Source organism: Schistocerca gregaria, chromosome 4, assembly GCF_023897955.1.
Source record: "Schistocerca gregaria isolate iqSchGreg1 chromosome 4, iqSchGreg1.2, whole genome shotgun sequence".
Lineage (NCBI taxonomy): Eukaryota > Metazoa > Arthropoda > Insecta > Orthoptera > Acrididae > Schistocerca > Schistocerca gregaria.
The window spans coordinates 154309920-154330895 of NC_064923.1; positions in this window are offsets into that span (position 1 = coordinate 154309920).

Below are 20976 nucleotides of genomic sequence, written 5' to 3' on the forward strand. Positions count from 1 at the left end.
ATTAAAAAGCGTGTAAGATAGGGACGTAGTGTTTCTCCAATGTTGTTCAATCTGTACATCGAAGAAGATATAATGGAAATAAAAGACATTGTTATCCCGAGTGAAAGTGAAGAAGAATTAAATGACCTGGTAAGTGGAATGAACAGTATAATAAGTACTACTACTTGTTGGTTGGTTTGTGGGATTAAAGGGACCAGACTACTACGGTCATCGGTCCCTTCTTCAAAAAAAAAAAAAAAAAAAAAACTGAAACCACCCAAAGAGAAGAAAAACGAACAACAGGAAAGACGGCAGACGACACCGGACAAGAAATACTCAGACATAGAACAGTCAAAACAAAGTATAACCACACAGAGTGTGGCGGTGGTTGGCCAGTACAGAATATGGATTGAGACTAAATTTAAGAAGAAAGTAATGAGAAGTAGCAGAAATGAGAACAGCGAGAAACTTAACATCAGGACTACTTACGAAGTAGATCAAGTTAAAGAAGTTTATTACCTAGGCAGCAAAATACCCACTGACGGGCGGAGCAAGAAGGACGTCAAAAGCAGACAAGCACTGGCGGAAAGGGCAATGTTGGTCAAGAGAAATCTACTAGCATAAAAGATAGGCCTTAATTTCGGGAGGAATGTACGTTTGAAGCAAAGCGTTGTATGGTAGGAAACATGGACTGTGGGAAAACCGTATCAGAAGAAAGTCGAAGCATTTGAGGTGTGGTGCTAAAACTGAATTTTGTAAATTGGGTGGACTGATAAGGTAGGAATATGGAGGTTCTGCGCAGAATCGAAGATGAAAGAAATATGTGGAAAACGCCGACAAGCCGAAGGGACAGGGTGGTAGGAAAGCTGTTTGGACATCAGGAGATGACTTCCATGGCACTAGAGGGAGCCGTAAGGGCAAAAAGTGTAGAGGAAGACATGGTTCGAATACATCCGGCAAATAATTAAGAAAGTAGGTTGCAAGAGCTGCTCTGAGATAAAGAAGCTGATTCAGGAGCGGAAAAAAAAGTAAACCGAGTGTTTCGTGATACGTATCTGTATGAAGTTTGAACAAGCGGGTAAGGTGGAAGCGTCATTTCGCTCCTTCGTGCGGAACCCAGTTCATTTACCTATTTGGTTCAAGTATTATTAAATTTTCTCACTCTATAACAAAATGGTTCAAATGGCTCTGAGCACTATGGGACTTAACTTCTGAGGTCATCAGTTTCCTACCTAACTAACCTATTGACATCACATACATCCATGGCCGAGGCAGGATTCGAATCTACGACCGTAGCGGTCACGCGGTTCCAGACTAAAGCGCCTAGAACCGCTTAGTCACCACGGACGGCCCACTGTGTAACAGATACATGTAAAGTTCAGTGTATCAGAAGTTAGTGTGTTTCTTTTTTAATGAGTGAGAAGTAATGCTTTCAGAGTCTTAAGTTTTATCTGATTAACTAAGTTTTACGTAAATTCATACGGAATACTGTAATATTAACTAAAGTCCATGTGTGCTAGAGGAGACTAGATCACCTTCATTTTATCTTTTGATTTAGGTCGAACCTTTTATTTTAGATTAAGGTAAAGGCAGTGATAAATCAGCTCGAAACATTGGTCTGATGATTAAATTATTGTTACTGAAGGATTGATTTCATTCAACGGTTGCTATTCTACCAAATTTACTTTAAGAACAGGGGGAGAGAAGAAACAAAACGACTCTGGAAAATAAATGTGTTACAGTTTAAGAAAATTATTTCTTTTCTGGGTAACCATCCGTTGCTAATTTACTGTCCATGTCACTGCCAACTAGTCACATTTCAAGGAGGTCCTGGTGCTGATGATGACTCATCAGAATCTTTCTTTCTTTCTTTCTCACTTGTGCCAAGTCCCGCACTGGCGCAGTGTCAGCATTGTGAGGAAAGTATTTGGCTAGGTTAGGATGAAGGGGTAGCCAGATGCCCTTCCTGCCGCCCCCCCCGTACCCCCCCCCCCCCCGGACGGAATTAGTGTACCCTAGCTGTCTGCATCTAGTGTAATTCAGGGAATACTGCGAACGTGTTCAGATGTAGTCGAGTCGTGTAACTGAGACGGAACGTTGGGACCAGCCCGGTATTCACCTAGCGGGATGTGGAAAAACGCCTAAAAACCACATCCAGGCTGGCCGGCACACCGGCTCTCGTCGTTAATCCGCCGGGCGGATTCGCTCCGGGGCCGGCGCGCCTACCCCTGTCCGCGAAGCAGCCCGTTAGCGCTCTCGGCTATCCTGGCGTGTTTATGACTCATCATAATCCAACCCTGTTAACTGTTCTCTGAACGTGAGCGAGAAAATGGTGAAGAAGAGATTTCGTTTAATATCAGAGGCTATGACTTTCGGTTACGCCATACACGTTGTGTTCAGTATACGGGGTGAACTGAGAACACAGAGCGGCGCTCAGTGCTCAGCCCCATTTAACCACGGCGGCAGCGCGATGCTCTCTCGCTGTTTTGACCGCACCTTGCTTTGCCTCGCCTCGCCGGGCCGCGCCGACATAACTCAGCCGGCTGTTGACAATGGACGGCCGAAGCGGCGACTTCCACCTGCGGGAGCGGCGCGCCTGATGGATGAGCAGCCGCTGCCGCCGACGGCCCCCGCCCCCGCTGCCGCCCCCACCACACTGCCGCCGCCTCCGCTACCGACTTATTATTTATCGCACAACGCATCGGCTGGGGAAATTAGACGTCGGCCGCGAGGCGCCGGCTCGCTGCGAGAGCAGTTTCTTATTCCGACACCAGAGGAAGTGGTGTGGCCGCCGCCGCTCCACACCCTGGGGAGCCGCGTTTCTCTGCTCACGACATCTGGTCTGGGGCTGCGCGTAAAGAGGAACAGTCTCGGAGTAACACTCTTCCAGCGTACCGCTTTTGGAGGGCACTTTCACTCTCCCTGTCTGCTTCACCCCTGCCTCCCGTTCTTCGTTTCACTCTTCATCTCTTTCCTCCCATCTGTCCCCCCTTTTCTCACACTCCTCATCCCACTCCCTCTCCAACACCTCTCTGGCTCTGTTTTACTCTTTTGGTCTTTTTCTCGACCTCTCCACCCACGTCTAGCAGAGCATCAACTTCACTATCTTACGCAAATTAAAAACCGATAGCAAATTTTAGCGTTTCCGTTGAATAAAATAAAGGGTGTATCTAAAAGAGTCATACGATTTAAAAAAGATCAAAACGTACTGTTGGAAGGAGCAAACACTAGAGCTTCACATGGTTCCCACTAGGTAGCAGCAGTGTGCACCCACTTCATTTCTAGAAAAAATGATGTCGGGACAATAGAAAGAGTTTTGTGTTCTACGTTTGGAGCAATGCGGGTTGGTAATAACTGCTCAGCGTGATTTTCGTACTAGGTATGGTGTGGATCCTCCTACAGTACAGAGTATTAGACGACGGCATGAACAATTGCGGGAACAGGTTGTTTGTTTAAAGGCAAGTCACTTGGGCGTCCCCGAGTGTCTGACGCAGAGGTTGAATGCAACCGCCATAGTGGCAGGCAGCGAAAGGCGTCCTCGGAGGCTGATCAGAAAGCCTCCCGGTGCGTCTGACAAACCGGTTTCAGGCACTCTCTCTGGCTGAGCCAGATGCAGCTGCCTGCCCTGTTTCAGAGGATCATTCTCAGCCTTCAAGGTTCGGGCAATCGCAGAGGGTGGGCTTACTGGTAGTTAGGAGCTCCAATGTTAGGCGCGTAATGGGGCCCCTTAGGGATACGGCGGCTAAGGAGGGGAAGAAATCCAGTGTGCACTCCGTGTGCATTCCGGGAGGAGTCATTCCTGATGTGGAAAGGGTCCTTCCGCATGCCATGAAGAGCACAGGGTGCAGCCAGCTGCAGGTGGTGGCACATGTCGGCACTAATGACGTGTGTCGCTTTGGATCTGAGGAAATTCTCTCTGGATTCCAGCGGCTATCTGATTTGGTGAAGACTGCCGGTCTTGCTTACGAGATGAAGGCAGAGCTCACCATCTGCAGCATCTTTGACAGAACCGACTGCGGACCTTTGGTGCAGAGCCGGGTGGAGGGTCTGAATCAGAGGCTCAGACGGTTTTGCGACCGTATTGGCTGCAGATTCCTTGACTTGCGCCATAGGGTGGTGGGGTTTCGGGTTCCGCTGAATAGGTCAGGAGTTCACTACACTCAGCTGGCGGCTACACGGGTAGCGGAGGCTGTGTGGCGTGGACTGGGCGGTTTTTTAGGTTAGAAGGCCTCGGGAAAGTGCGGGATGGGCTGCAATGTCAAAGGGTGCTTGGCAATTACAGGACGTGCTTGGATCAAGGAACAGTCGGAATTTTAGTTGTAAATTGTTGTAGTTGCGCTGGAAAAGTCCCTGAGCTTCAAGCGCTAATAGAAAGCACAGAAGCTGATATCGTTATAGGTACAGAAAGCTGGCTAAAGCCTGAAATAAGTTCTGCAGAAATTTTTACGAAGTCTCAGACGGTGTTCAGGAAAGATAGATTAGGCAGAATTGGTGGTGGAGTGTTTGTGTCTGTCAGTAGTGGTTTATGTTGTAGTGAAGTCGAAGTAGATACTCCGTGCGAATTGGTGTGGGTGGAGGTTATACTTAACAGCCGAATTAAGTTAATAATTGGCTCCTTCTACCGACCCCCAGACTCCGATGATACAGTTGCGGAACAGTTCAGAGAAAGTTTGAGTCTCGTAACAAATAAATACCCCACTCATACGGTTATAGTTGGTGGGGACTTCAACCTACCCTCGGTATGTTGGCAAAAATACTTGTTCAAAACCGGTGGTAGGCAGAAAACGTCTTCCGAGATTGTCCTAAATGCATTCTCCGAAAATTATTTCGAGCAGTTAGTCCACGAACCCACGCGAATTGTAAATGGTTGCGAAAACACACTTGACCTCTTGGCCACAAACAATCCAGAACTGATAGAGAGCATCATGACTGATACAGGGATTAGTGATCACAAGGTCTTTGTAGCTAGGCTCAATACCATTTCTTCCAAATCCATCAGAAACAAACGCAAAGTAATTTTATTTAAAAAAGCGGATAAAGTGCCACTAGAAGCCTTCCTAAAAGACAATTTCCATTCCTTCCGAACTGACTATGCGAATATAGACGAGATGTGGCTCAAATTCAAAGATATAGTAGCAACAGCAATTGAGATATTCATACCTCATAAACTGGTAAGAGATGGAACGGATCTCCCGTGGTACACAAAAAAGATCCGAACGCTGTTGCAGAGGCAACGGAAAAAGCATGCGATGTTCAGAAGAACGCGAAATCCCGAAGATGGGCTAAAATTTACAGACGCGCGAAATTTGGCACGTACTTCGATGCGAGATGCCTTTAATAGGTTCCACAACGAAACATTGACTTTTTAATTGAAATATTTTCTTATTTGGAAGAATGACTTTTTAATTGTTTAAATTACACATTCCTTAGTCTGAGCCGGCCGCGGTGGTCTCGCGGTTCTAGGCGCGCAGTCCGGAACCGTGCGACTGCTACGGTCGCAGGTTCGAATCCTGCTTCGGGCATGGATGTGTGTGATGTCCTTAGGTTAGTTAGGTTTAAGTAGTTTTAAGTTCTAGGGGACTAATGACCACAGCAGTTGAGTCCCATAGTGGTCAGAGCCATTTGAACCATTTGAACCTTAGTCTGAATTGCCTGTTATACAACATATTGTTATAGTTCAATACGATATTCCTAATTGAGATTCAACGTTTATGCAATAATTTGACAAAAAAATACCCTTATCCCATTCTGCCCCGTGGGTGGGGTGGAACGGGGAATATGCCAGACATACTTTGAAAAACTGTAAAAAATGCACAATGTTTTAAGTGATTTTAAAATAAGGCATATTATATTACACTACATGGTGTTATTTTATCACTTTAAGAAGTATTTCCTTCTGTTCCTTTATTTTATAGAAATTGTTACACATTAAGTATCTCGTTCCACCCCGAGTTCTCCTATGTATGTGAATGGTTCGTGCCACTAATACGGACTGAGCACGTTATGCTCTAATCACACATTCATGCGCTTCTCAGCGCGCAGTACACGCACTTCCCTTGTTAGCATATTGTCAAGAACCCTGTAGCAAACCGTAGCTCTCACCCATTCACTTGTGGCAGCCTTAGCTGTCATTCAGGCCTCGCGCTACCGAGATCTTTAGTCACTAATATGTCGTTTGTACTTCGGCTTTTGTAGCGATGTGTTTCGAGTTAACGTAGCCAGAGCTGAGAGACGGAAGAAGCGGCCAGGCGACTGCTGGTCAGGTGCGGGAATTCGCTCCCTGCTGCAGCCGAGGCCACTGGCTGCAGTGACGAATGGCGGCGCCTCTCGCAGCCATCAATCCCCCGTTAACCAATACTACGGCCCAGTGCCGTGCCGCGGCGCGCTGGAATTTTTCAATTGCCAAACACGGGAGGAGAGGCGGCGGCGGCGGCGGCCAAGGAGCGGAACACGACAGGCGCTAAGTGGCGGCTCCCCGGGGCGGCCCGAGAGGGAAATTAGTTAGCGGCAGCTTAGAATCTAATAAAAGCGACGCGCCCAGCGCGCGAGCAGTCATAAGGGCACGCCTCATTGGCAGCCTCCACTCCATTTTATTGGATTCCCCGCCATCCTTGGCGGCTGTAAGACACCCGGGATATATTAAGCGCTGCTGCTGAGACGTACGCCAGCACTGCGGAATGTAGGCGCGAAACACGCGTGTGTCGAATGAAAACAGATACAGCTGGTAGCTTATTCCTTTCTTCCCAACAATACTTGCTTGCCGTCGTTCTTCAAGACCAGAACTGTTAGATCGTTTGATGTATTTCCATTTATTACGACGTTTCGGCTACTGCCATTGTCAGGTCTAAAAGGTTTAAGTACCATAAGAATGAGAGATGCTATAAACATATTCTCCAAAAATGTTAGAAAATGAAAAACCAAAAATTATCGACCAAAACTCGGAAAAGAGAGTTCAGTGACTCTTGCATATAAAACGAAACTGCTAGCCGAGATGTGACTCCACAACCGTAGGTGCAACCACAAGCGGCCAAAGACACTGCTGGCTAGGGCATAGCTACCTATGGTAAACTAACATACATTAACAAGCGACAAAAGTTGGTATTTGTCAGCTGCTATTAGAACCGACCAACAGGCCACAGCAGGGATACCGACGAGCTAACCCACTGACGCACAAACAATTCGCCAACATCACCCTAACACTGTGCATCCGATATACGATCTATCGGACACGAAAAGGATAATAAACCTAACTGTTGCAGGTTGCTGACGCTGAACGAGAGTTCTACACAGGCACCCAGCAACAGCCTCCGAGCAACACCATCGCACAACGTCGAAGGTATCCACGTGCGTGATACCCACTACTAACGAAGCTCACCCTTGCACGACCAATCGCAGGCAGCAAGACATCCGCTACTGCTCTTACCACCCGACCTAACTATCGCAGAGGTATTCTCCCTTGGCTCGTGCCTTGGCACTTTTTTTCTTCTGCCCTTCAAACCGCTACCCTTCTTTCTCCAGATGAGCGCGTATGAATGGTTAACATTAACCACACGTACGCAAACATCTGAGTACCCACATCCGGCGACACCTCACTTTAGTGAAAACTAACCCATATGCAGTAGACCTTTTGAGTTGGCCATTTTGCCGGTGTGGGCGTGGAGGGTCTCTCTCTCTCTCTCTCTCTCTCTCTCTCTCTCTCTCTCTATATATATATATATATATATATATATATATATATATATATATATAGAGAGAGAGAGAGAGAGAGAGAGAGAGATGTGACTTTGCGAAATAAAAAATAAAATGTCTTCCGTTATCTGGACAAACACGCACATACAACACGACGAGAGTGTCTTCCAAACTTCTTTCTCTTGAATCCCTGTGCCAACCTCTTGTATCCTACGTCCTCAGTTATTTGTTGGCTGTATTCTAACTTTGTTCATCCCCTGCAGGTTTTATTTTATGAGCTCCCCCTAATACCACTCCCTGATGTCTTAACGGGCCAACCGTGGCCCGCCTTCATATCAGTGTTTTCCGTCTATTTCCCTCTTCCCCTATTCTACGGATAACTACAGTGCTGTACTCCAAGCGTGTGTTCTCAGATATGTATTTATAAAATTAAGTTCTGTGTTCGATAGTATGAGAAATATTTTTCCAGTAATGCCTTCTTAACCTGCCCTTGTCTGCTTTCTACGTCGTCCTTGCATCGCCCGTCAAGTGCTATTTTGCTTCTGAGGAGCACAATTCCTTCTCTTCGTGTAAGCAAGGTCGCCAATTTCGGTGTTACATTTTTCGCTACTCTGATTTTTGTCGATCTTAATTAATTTCGTCTTCTGCAGTTTACTTTCCGACCCTATTTGGTAATTAGCAATGTCATCGGCGAAGCCTACCATTCTTATCGGTTCAGTTAGAATTTTTAACTCCTGCACTTTTCTTTCCCTTCCATTACAGCTTTTTCGATGTTTGACTGAACGTAGGGATAAGAGATAGCGTACCTGTTTACAGACTTTTTTAATCCAAGCACTTCTTTCTTGTTCTTCTATTTTCATTCCTTTCTCTTCGTAACCGTCTTTTCTTAAATTACAGATATAACGGGCGATCTAAAAGTTTCCGACTGAGTGCGTTGCTGCAACACATACGCAATGTAACGTGAGTATATAAGCCCCGAATCATAGGCAAGGACTTACTGTAGCGTTTCGACGCGCTTGAAGTAAATGCGGGAACATTAACTATGGCAACGTTATTACGGTATACCTCTAAACAGAAGAAACATTCTGTTACTGTTTTCTTTGCTGCTGAAGGAAAAGCACTGGTAGGCGTCCGTCGGAGGATGAAGAACATGTGTGGGGCAGCAAGTCGTCGGAAACCAACAATGTGAAATGATGCGCCAATTCCACGCTGGTAGCAGTTCAGCACAAGACCCTGGTAAATCTGGGAGGTCAGCCTCATTCATTCTGGACAGCAGTACGCGGCCGGTTGACCAAACCTTGTAGTCGTGATCGCTCCCCATGCGATTATCACGTCTTCGGTACCTTACAAAAGGGGATACCTGTCGGACGAGAATATGAAGCAGACAGTTACGTACTTCTTCACACAGCAGAACACCGTGTTTCACTAAACGGATATCATCAGCCGGCGGCGTCAGTGGATGATTGGTGCCGGTCGCTGTGGCCGAACGGTTCTAGGCGTTTCAGTCCGCAACTGCGCTGCTGCTATGGTCGCAGGTTCGAATCCTGCCTCGTGCATGGATGTGTGTGGTGTCCTTTGGTTAGTTAGGTTTAAGTAGTCCTAACTCTAGGGGACTGATGACCTCAGATGTTATGTCCCATAGGGCTTAGAGATATTTGAGCCATTTGATGATTGGTTGGTTTGGAGAGAAAGGGACCAAACCACACGTTTCGGTGGCATGATTCACTGAATAGTCACGGCGATTTTGCCCGAATGGCGTACCCATTCTCTACTGTGCAGCCTTCAAACAGAAACTTTCTGACTACGTTATGGAAAGGCTAGACAAAATATAACCTTACTTTACACAACGAGATAAATGTAGAAAACATATTGCAACTATTTCATGCAGATTTTTGCCTTTATTGCTTGTTAACTCTCTCCGCAGACGTTTAATAAATTAATGAGTAATCTAAGGCAACCATACATCGCGATATCACTGCATACTCATTTAAGGAATGTATGCCTTTTATTAATAAGTTGTTCTTTCGCGTAATCTGACTTCTCTGCGGCATGTCTGTCACAGAAATTCTCGCTGCGCCCTGATTTTCCTCTTTATTTATAGACAAGAGTAAGCATGAGTGGCTATTCATCAGATAAATGTGTCACATTTGTGCCGGCGTATATCACGCAATAATAACTGGCTGCACAGGAAAGCGTTTCACTCGGTAATTACGCTGTAATGCGGGGCCGTAGTATGATACGGCGTTCCCTTGAAAGTCTTTGTTATTTCAGGCTAACAACGAGAGGTCGACGTGGGGCAGAGCCGAAGTCGCGGGTCGCGTGACTGGAGCCGTGTGAGCGACGCGGTCAGTGTTCCAGGGGGCGGCGGGGGCGGTGGAGGGAGCAGAGGCGTCAGCGAACAGATTTATGCCCCCGGAAGGCACCCGTGGGCCAGCAACAGGCCACCTGTCCACCTGATGGCTGTTTTATGCTCACAGCCGCAATTAAATAGAAAATAGCAACCTCACTCTGAGTTAGTGTAGGCTATAGAAAATGTATTCGCAGTTGCGTATGTGGACTACCTCCAGCTGCACATTGGAACGACGTCTTTGATATTTTCTGCCGGACTGGGACACTAACCCAAATACCCCGCTTGTAGCATGTGGTCGCCTTAACTATTCAGCTTGGTACTGGCGGATAAATAAAATATTGCAGTGCATACGTGCATATCCGAAGAAACTTCGCATCGTTCTTCTTACAGACACAGGCACTGCAGTATCGTAATGAACCGACGACACCAGGCTGGTGACATTCGATTAAAATTTCACCCAAGAACGGGATTTACCGAAAGATTACAAGTGCACGTTAATGACGTATGGACGATGACGTATGAAAGTCTGGGTCTGGCCGTAAAGTGTGCACGGTAGCCGAAATTGTTAAGGCGACCGCTGGCGACAAGCGGCAAATCCGGGTTCGAGTCCCGTTTCCGCACAAATTTTCAATTCTACATTCTACAGTTGAGGTTGTCAGTATTCGCGACTGTTGATACATATTCCGTATTTCATAACGGATGTAGTTGCTTATTTCTGTGTCTAACAGCCGGCCGGAGTGGCCCAGTGGTTCTAGGCGCTAGTGTCTGGAGCTACGCAACCGCTACGGTCGCAGGTTGGAATCCTGCCTCGGGCATGGATGTGTGTGATGTCCTTAGGTTAGTTAGGTTTAAATAGTTCTAAGTTCTAGGGGACCGATGGCCTCAGAAGTCCCATAGTGCTCAGAGCCATTTTTTTGTGTCTAACGTTTCATCTCCTAAAGCTAACGGCATCATCAGATGATATAAAAGTTCAGAGAACAGTCTTGAACTTCTTATACGTATTCGAGAGATGATCGCGGCGTGACGTCATCAGACGGCTGCCCTAGATTCGTGTCTCGCTCCGACTAGTGTTATGGAGCTTGTAGCGGGGAAGAGTTTTCGCTGCTTATTTCATTCAGTATTTAGACCCACAAATTGTCTAATTTCAGTCATTTTCTGTTGAAGCTATTTTCGTCCTTCGAACGTCTATAGCCTCACAGTAAATCCTAGCGTAGTAATGTTTGGACCGTGATAAAAACCATAATATTGGAGAAAACACCTTGCTATTACTCTGGTCCCAAAGCAAAGAACAAGGCGGTTCCCTGTAAATACGCTTGACAGCAACTTGCTTTCGACACCGCAATAAATTCTTAAGATCAAACATATAGAGGGGCTATGAAACTTCAGAAAGTCGAACTATTCATATGTGTGCACACAGCAATGACGTCTTCAGACAGCCGCCTAAGATTGCGTAATCACGCCAATGTGTGGTATGGAGCTTTCAATGGGGAGGGGGACACTATTTGATTTATTTAGCACTATCGCATATAACTTGTCTACTGTAGTTTCACTGCATTTCTACATGGAAGAATTTGAAGACACTTTCATAGTCTATTCTTGGGCTCATGCAGAATTTTGTTTAATATTTCGTAAACCTATTAGATCTAATATATGAAACAAATTTAAAATTAATTATTGGATGAACAAGGTTATATAAAAACCTGATGGAACTTCAGGGCAGATTTCATTTAGCGTATGGCACAAATCACAATATACAAAGGACACCAGTAAAGTACATAAATTCGTTTAAGTGCAAGAAGAATACCAGTAAAAATTACAGACAGAGCACCAATATCCGAAGAGAAAAATACGTATGCATAAAAATATAAATAAACACATAAATACCCAGTTGTCGCCGGCCGCGGTGGTCTCGCGGTTCTAGGCGCGCAGTTCGGAACCGTGCAACTGCTACGGTCGCAGGTTCGAATCCAGCCTCGGGCATGGATGTGTGTGATATCCTTAGGTTAGTTAGGTTTAATTAGTTCTAAGTTGTAGGCGACTGATGACCACATATGTTAAGTCGCATATTGCTCAGAGCCATTTGAACACAGTTGTCTTAGTACATAACAAAATAAGATGACATCACAGACATATGTCCAGATTAATAATATAATCGATGACCTCTTCGGTCGCTTTCAAAAATTAACATTCTGGTGTGGTACATTCTAATAAAAAAAAAATGGATCAAATGGCTGGGAATTAACAACTGAGGACATCAGTCCCCTAGACTCAGAACTACTTAAACCTCAGTAACCTAAGTACGTCACACACATCCATGCCCGGCGCAGTATTCGAACCTGCGATGGCAGCAGCGGCGTGGTTCCAGACTGAAGCGCCTCGAACCGCTAGGCCATAGAGGCCGGCGCACCTTCTAATAGGGCATTCCTTGACAGTGTGACGAATCGTTTGTCTTTGAGCACTGCAGCCACACTGAGGAGAAGTAGTGATGGGCTGTCTGTAAATGGAGTCCGCATATCTTCCGTACTTTGTTCTTATCCTATTTAGCCCACTCTCCTAGGCGATCAAACCCTCGCTGGTTTTCCTGATATGCACTGTACCTCTCTGGGATATGTTAAAAAAGCCATTCCCCACACTCCACGCTAAATTCTGCCATGTCAAAGTCACCTACCTGCACGTCTGCAGTAGTAACAATTGTTTACGTCCTCAGAGAAAGCTCTACGTTGTTTTGTATTTTTTTTGTAATCTATGAGTAATGCATGCTGACAGCACAAGTGCGGCAGTGGAACATGAATAAGCGTCGGTAGCCAATCGACGCTTGTAATTTTTACTGTCACATATATGATTCTCATGGTTATGTACAATTCCATGTCGATTTTCTTCGTGTGAGCACTATTTAATGATTCTGGCGAACAGTGTTCTGCCACTGAGTATATCAGTCTCAAAGAAGATGCAGGTAAACTGGATGCCCTAGAGCCCCAAGCTGTGCCACATAGCTTCTGAATGGTATAGTTTCGGTTCGGAGGTCATCTGCTGTTTTTGCCAAGTATTGCTTGTAACTGATCGTCCTATCGAAGGTGACTCCCAGATGCTTCGGTGTTATACTATGGGAAAGTAAATAAGCGTCAATATAAGCCGCTATCTCTTTGCTTACAATTTTTACTATTCAAGTGCAAGCATTTAACATCTGTCCTTGTTAAGCTTAGAAATAGACTCTAGGCCTGGAAGTAGTTTCTCATATGTCACTCTGCTCAATCTCCCCTCATCTTTATGCTGTGTAGCCAGTGACCAAACGTCAGCATATCCCAATTTAAAGGTGTTGTTTCAGACATATAAGCAATGTATATGCCAAACAGTGGAGGTGCCAGGACTGACGACTGACTGAATGGTCTATCGGTCAGCATTAAGGCACGAAATATTCAATAATTATCCCAGGGATAAAAGGGAGTGGTGGGCCGGTCTAAAACAGTCTTCCAAGTACAGGGAAACTATTCCTCCCATTCGTAAAAACAGTAACGGATCGTATCAGCAGAATAGTAAAAGAACTCTGTAACGACACATTGTTGAAACAAAAAGGAGAGGACGTTTGAGTGTTTAAACAACACAAAATAGCTCTAACACGCACCTTTACAGAAACAATAATTTTGTCGTCTGGGAGACACAGGTAGTTCGAAAGTAGCTTATCATGCGCTCAGACAGTAGGCCGGTTATATGCGACTGTACCAAATGAAGGAAACAGCGCCGCCCTCCCTCTACAAACTCCATACCATTCATCAGCGCGTCTCCGCAACCTTAGGCAGTTGTTTGATGACTTCATGACGAGACATTTTGTGTGGATACATATCAACAGTTCGGCTTTCTGAACTTAAGTTTTAACTGTTGACTGAATCTTCATTGCCTCCAGCATTAGGAATTGAAACGACAGGCATGGAAACATCCTTTCGACCATGTCTTATGCCCCATAAAACAAATTTCTCCAAGAACGCAAACAATGGCCGTGAAATATTAATCTTGAGTTCTTTTACTGTTTCACTAGTATATGGGAAATATGAAATAGGAAATGGGGTTAACACTAACAGTGAGATGATATTCACTAGTAAGACAACAGTCCTGTGTGAAAGACGTACTGATCTACATACTAAATTGAATACGCCGTGTACTGTGCGCACAATTTGGTTTGAGAACAAAGTAATGAAACTGGATTGTATTGAGGGGCACCAACTAACGTAAAATCAAAATTTGGGATCACGTAGCAGATGAATGAAAGGAATTCTACTGCGTTGATAGCAAAATAACGGATAGCAGTCGAAAGGACATCAAAAGCAGATTAGATTAGGGACAGAGGGTATTCCTCCAATATCTAACACGGGCCTCAGTTTTAGGGAGAAATTCCTGATAATATTTGTAAGGAGCAAAGTGAAGCATCAGTAGTAGGAAAACTGGAAAATAAGAGAATCGAAGAATTCGTGAAGTGGTGTTGCAAATGCTTCAAATAGCTCTGAGCACTATGCGATTTAACTTCTGAGGTCATCAGTCGCCTAGAACGTAGAACTAATCAAGCCTAACTAACCTAAGGACATCACACACATCCATGCCCGAGGCAGGATTCGAACCTGGGACCGGAGCGTTCGCTCGGCTCCAGACTGTAGCGCCTAGAATCGCACGGCCACTCCGGCCGGCGTGGTGTTGCAGAAAGACTCTGAAGACTACAAGAAATGAGAACATTCTCTGTAGAATTGGAGAGGAATTGTGCTACAAGATGAGACAGGTCGGTAGAATAAGTTTTAAGACGTGAGTGTATTAGAGAGAGCCGTAGTGGGGTAAATCTATAGAAGAGGGCATAAACTGGCATATATACAAGAAATAGTTGGTTGAAATAAAAGATTATTGGAGGAAGGGACGTCATTTTTGATGTCGTCACACAAGAGAACCGAGAGCAAAGTAAAAATTGAAAATAATTCTTATTCCAAACATCTTCATCATCGCTCTTCCTAGTCACCGTTCGATTATCGATCGCGACTCAACAGCTTTATTTTTTTTTTCCTTAGTCGTTCGTGGTTAAGCTCTGTCTTCATTGTATCCGGGGATCTTCATTAGGTTGGAAGTTTGTGAGGCTGTGAGTGTGATAACGAAATCTTAGGTGTGACGATGTAATGACCTTTTGGGTATCCCAAAGGGTTGGTTGCTTTCAAAGGTGACGTGACTGTTTGTTATGAGTTAGAAAATCCAACGAATATGATTCGAAGAAAGCGACAATTATTACTAGAGCACGTATTTGAGAGATACTGAATGTTGCTGAGTGGTTAGTGTCTACCATTTTAATAATAGGTCAAAGCAGTAGTGTTCATTATTTCCATGACAGAGATAGTGTTTAGAGCAGAGTTAATCAAACTATGTCCATGAAAGTAAATAAAACCTCTTAAAGCTGCGCACAAAACTATTGCTATTTATGAAAGTCAGTCATCTTAACTAACTAAACGGATGTATCCATACCATTTATGCTTTATAAGACAAACGTGAGGAGACAGGAACTGTCTTTAGGAACAGTGGAGTATATTAACTGGAAATATTCATCGCATTCTCTTGAAGAAAACTGAGACACCTGAGAAGTTCTCTCAAATATTTAATGGTGATTACGCTCTAATTAGATTATAAGTTAATCTCGAGTTAAATTATGTTCGCGGTGAGAACTTAAAGTCGATTCTCATTAATTCAATTTTACCCCGAATCGATATGCTCTTCTGCGCCTTCTATTCTCCCCAAGCCTCACCCTCCATCACTTCGCACCCCTCTTCCGCAGAGTTACCCTTTCTCACAGCAGCCGTCTTTCGTAAATTAGACGACCAGAACTTTGATGAAGAGGCACCGTGTTCTCTGCTACTGATCATACCCCGGCACGTAGTACAGCTTCCCTGCCTTACATCGCGCCAGAAACATTACGTTTCATGTACTCTGTCTTGCCTTACCAAAGGTATCTACTGGATGCTCTCTCCTACACCTCTTAGTTGAGCCGCTACTAAGCAGCCCCTTTTTTATTAAATAAGTGCACAAGTTCGTACTGTTATTGTTTTGCTTCTTGGTATTTCTGGTACTATGGGTTTATTTATCGACTGTCATTTTGTTGCTATTTGAATTTCATATTGTCATGTTGTCACTTTGGAGACAGTGAGTGGAGCTGTGGACGACAGAAAGTGGCATGCCAAGTGGAGAAATCGGAACATTTACGACATATACTTCTGTTTGAGTTTAGTGGAAGAGTGATATCAGTGGAGGCAGCGGTAACGTAATTGGACAGACCATGTTAAGAAAATGGTTTTCTCGTTTAAGGAGAATAGTTTTGACATTTATGACTCTCCACGTTCAGGGAGACCTTCGGGGCTTGGTGAAGGTCGTTTAAACATGTTAATCTACAATATCATACATCAGCGTACTCGGGAAATGGCAAATAGAAGGAATTGTAATCATGTAACCATTGTGCAACATTTAAGTGTAACGGGGAAAGTTAAAAAATCGGATGTATGGGTGCCACAAGCTGTAAACCAGAAAGTTCAGCAGGTGGCCATATGTGCATCTCTGCTTATTCGTCTTCAGTTGGCTCGTGAACATCACTGACCATTCGTATGTTGTATTTTTGCTGGTGACGAGAAATTGTATGTTTATGTTAACATAAAAGGAAAAGAAGGAATGATTGAGCCCAAACAAACTAGAAACTCCCCGTACGAAGGCCTAGGCGCTTCCCCAAAAGATAATGTTATGCATCTGGGATGCCGTAGTGTGCTACGAATTGCTTCTCCGAGGTGTAACCATCACTGCTGACATTTTTTGTCAACAACTGAGCCTTCTTACAGACGAAATCCATGAACAATGAACAAGAAGTCAACGAGAAGTGATGCTGCTCTACGATAACCCCTGGCTGCAATCTGCTAGAATGACAAAAAACGCTACGAAGGTTATTCGATTGGAAAGTCATTCTGCACGAACCTTCTTCACACTATCTTGCGCTTTCCGAGTTTCACATTCTCTGCTCTCTAACTAACGTCCTTCAAGGAACTTCCTTTTCGGATGAAAATGCCCTCTGAACATGACAAGTTGTTCGCCTCAAAACCACGTGATTTCTACACTTGCGGAATCGAAAACTTACCAGCGTTGGCAGACTGTTGTAAATAGTGATGGCTAAAGTCTCTGTTACAAGTGTTTATTATAAACATGGAAAAACGCTACGAACTTATGCGCCAACCCAGTAATACCGTCTTGCACTCCCAGTTTTCTTTTCTCTCTCTCTCTCTCTCTCTCTCTCTCTCTCTCTCTTCCCTGCACTCTTTCCTTCATTGAATGTGTAACAGGGATATTTTTTGCTACACAAGATGTTTAATTATTACTTGGGAAACCATGTCACACATTACGATCCACGCCAAGACCATCTCACAAGACTGGCGCATTTTCAGTAGAGAGCACATGCTACAGGTTTCCTGTTAACACAGTTCTGCTGTTTTACGGGTGACAGGTGCATCACACTACGCGAGTGAAATGTCGCGGCAACTGGCAATGTAATACAAAGTCGAAGTATGTGGGATAGTAGATTCTTGCCGGTAAAACGTCTAAATTGCACACAAATTCTGGCGGTATATGGACCAAAAGGTGACGTGCGGTGGCGCCCTCTACGATCTCCATATAAGCGGCGACCCCAGCTCCTAGCAGCCAGTCGTCGACTCACCTCGGAAGATGTTCTTCGTAGTTGAGAACGAAACGTCAGGGAGAAGTAGTTCTACAGATCGACCACGGCAATTTAGCCCGGAAGTGTTTACTGATAACTTTTCGAAGTCCCCTCGGTATCACAAGGTTTGCTAGTTCCCTTTCTTATTCTTACAACTTCATTCAATATTATATCTGTCCATTACACTTACAGCATTGTTCTCTACAACCGTATCTGTTAACTACGCAAGAATTTTTCTTCTGGCACTTTCACTGTCCTAGATTCGCTGCCGTATAATTGTCAACTCAGAACTGTTATTAAAAACCATTGTGTTTTTCATTATTTCATCCACAGATATTCCGCATCGTAGTTCCTTCACAGAAATTCCATTATCTGTCACCTATGTTCCTAACTAAAAAAATTATTTGTTTCAAAGCCGTCCTTTCATATGTTGACGAACCCTTCATTTTTACTGATTTCCATCACTTCAGTTTTTCTTGATTTATCTTCATTACATAGTATTTTCCTCTTAAACTCCTGTCCATTCTAGTAGTTTCTCTGATTCACCCAACACTGCATTCTAGTCTGCAATTTACGTACACCCACCCTTCCAATACTGTTATACCTCTTGCTTTATATTTTAGCATGCTTTTTGTTGTTATTGTGACCAACCATTTTACTGTAAAAATGAAGAACTTTTCCGCTTAACGGTTGTTCCTGAAGCACGCCGCTAGAAAAACATAGAATTAGAATCAAGAAATTAAGATCGACTAAATGATCCAGTGAATTAGGCTTCGCTCTCAAAAAGATGTCCTTTCTCGGCTTTCTACAGCATCCGAACCGTTGTCTTTTAAGGACTGTTTTATCCGGAAATTCAATGGAGCGCTTCTATTAAGAGCAGTCGCCTAACTTTCGAAAAAATTGTGCAGCCATCCAAGTTCCCTCTAACGGTTTCGCTTCACGTGTCAATACCCCTCGCGCAATAACAGAATGGGTCCTTTCCTCCGGCAACCCGGCGATCTCGAGAGCGGAGGGTTTCTACTCCACTGCACCCTCGTACCGAATGTAGGGTGAGTTTCCTTGTAGACTAGCCTGACGAGCAGACGTCTTGCGAGTCAGGCTCGCCGCCCTGTGTTCCCACATAGTGGAGAAATCTGTAAGCACGGCATTATCTCCGATGAGTGACTTTTAATGTCTGTTTCTTGTGGAGACTGCAAGCCTGCGTGCCTGCACTTGTTTCCCTACAGAAAAACATTTACATAAATAAAAAACCAGCAAGCCGTTGAAACAATAAGTTTAATTCATTATGCAAAAAAGTGTTTAATCACCTGCGACTGTAGCAGCCCCGCGGTTCCGGACTGCAGCGCCAGAACCGCACAGCCACCGCGGCCGGCAGAGCATAAAAGATTATTGACTAACAACAACTGACATTTCGCTATTCGCCGCCGAATCTCAGATGGATACGAGTAATTAGATACAAACGGGATAAAATGTACCACACTCACTTTCTTCTTGAACTTTAAACCCATCAAATATAGATGAATAGCTTTCTTTAGTTTCCTAGGACCCGTATTGCCCCTGATCGACGATTTTACTTAGAGAAAATGTACGTTTCAAATAGGAAATACAATTAGTTTGTCTCGATTGCTTTCCGCTCAGATAGATGTAGGATAATAATGTTGATCCACGACTTGGGTATTACTTTCATGAATAAAAATACAACCGTTTGAAGCTATTTAAACTCCTGTTAGAAATGAGGTTACTGGAAACAAAATAATCCGGGTGTAAATTTGAAGAAGTGTGTGTGTGTGTGTGTGTGTGTGTGTGTGTGTGTGTGTGTGTGTGTGGTGGGGGGAGGGGGGTGGGTGGAGTGGAGAGGTAGAATAAGAAATATTTCTCCGCTGTGTTGCGTTGTAAGACATGACGCCCCCCAATAGCTGATGTACGATTTCACACACAGTCTTTACTTTCATGTTCACTGCATAACGTACGTTAAAACCCATCAAGGTACAACTGAATTAATGAGAATAGTAAAACCAATGATCAAAGGCAGCGCCTGTTAGTAAATCCTTCGTGCTGTACTAACAACAGATGGGGCTTGGTTTTTATAAGTGAATAATCATTAGAAGTAACTTAAGGAATACTATAAGAACCGTTGATGTGCAAGGTATATATACAACATGAAGAAAAATCTGCTCAATTGGGCTTCACAGCGTGAAGACTTACACACCAAAAATTCAAAAAGTCTGTAACAGTTCCATATGTTGCACAGATGGACTATTGGCGACACAACAACATCTGAATATACAGGGCATAAATTTTAAGTTGACAAACCAGAATAACTCGAAAAATAAGCTTCACACGAAAAAATGTGTAGAATCATTAATTTTTTCCGCAGATTCGGATATGTTTTGTTTGTTTCATGGTCATGTTTGGTTAGTTAGTTAGCTAGTCAGATGATTTGTGTTATAATTAAAGTTTGTGTGGGCTCATTGGAGAAACTGCGAGTATCTCTGTGAGTGTCCTAACCTGGATGCGACATGCCTGTACAACCTTGTGGACTCACCTTCCCAACATTTCGCAGGTTCATTTCAGGGACGGAATAACAGGGTATTAAATGATGCCTGTAACGATATCTCTGGAGGTGACTGTTTTGTCCAGAGAGCTTGTAATTCCCGCAGCCGCTCCACCTTCCCTGTTGACAATTTTGGCTTGCATGTTTTCTTTACACCTCGTAAGCTGCCTTGTCATTGACTGTATTACTTGTTCGAGCTTTTACCTTATATTAGCCAAGAATTCGTCACTGAACCATCAAAATTGGTGAATTCGAGGACACACCTCTTCATTATTCGCCATGCTCTGACGCGCTTGCGCCATGGTGGTGCCGTCTGTAACTACGCCACGGCGCGTATGACAAATTGCCATTAAACAGAGATGCTCTACCCACAGACAGGCGCCATTTTCATGTATGTCTTGTAGCTCTTGCTCAGACTTCTTCGAAAACTCGGAGGCATTTTATAATAAGCCCAAATCACGTTCCCGAATTGGCGTGTGTTTCGGCGTTAGGAATTCCGCGCAGACAGGAGCCCCTGCCCGGATAAAGAGGTTGCTGGGGAACACGTCGAAGCGGCTCTCAGTACACGCACCACGGCGTGGGGCCGCGCCGGCTACGGATTAATTAATCGTGAAATATAACGACCGCGGGGGCGGCGGGGGCGGGAAAGCGGGAAAGCTGCGAGCGCGGCGCTAATTAAAGAAACTGCCACTC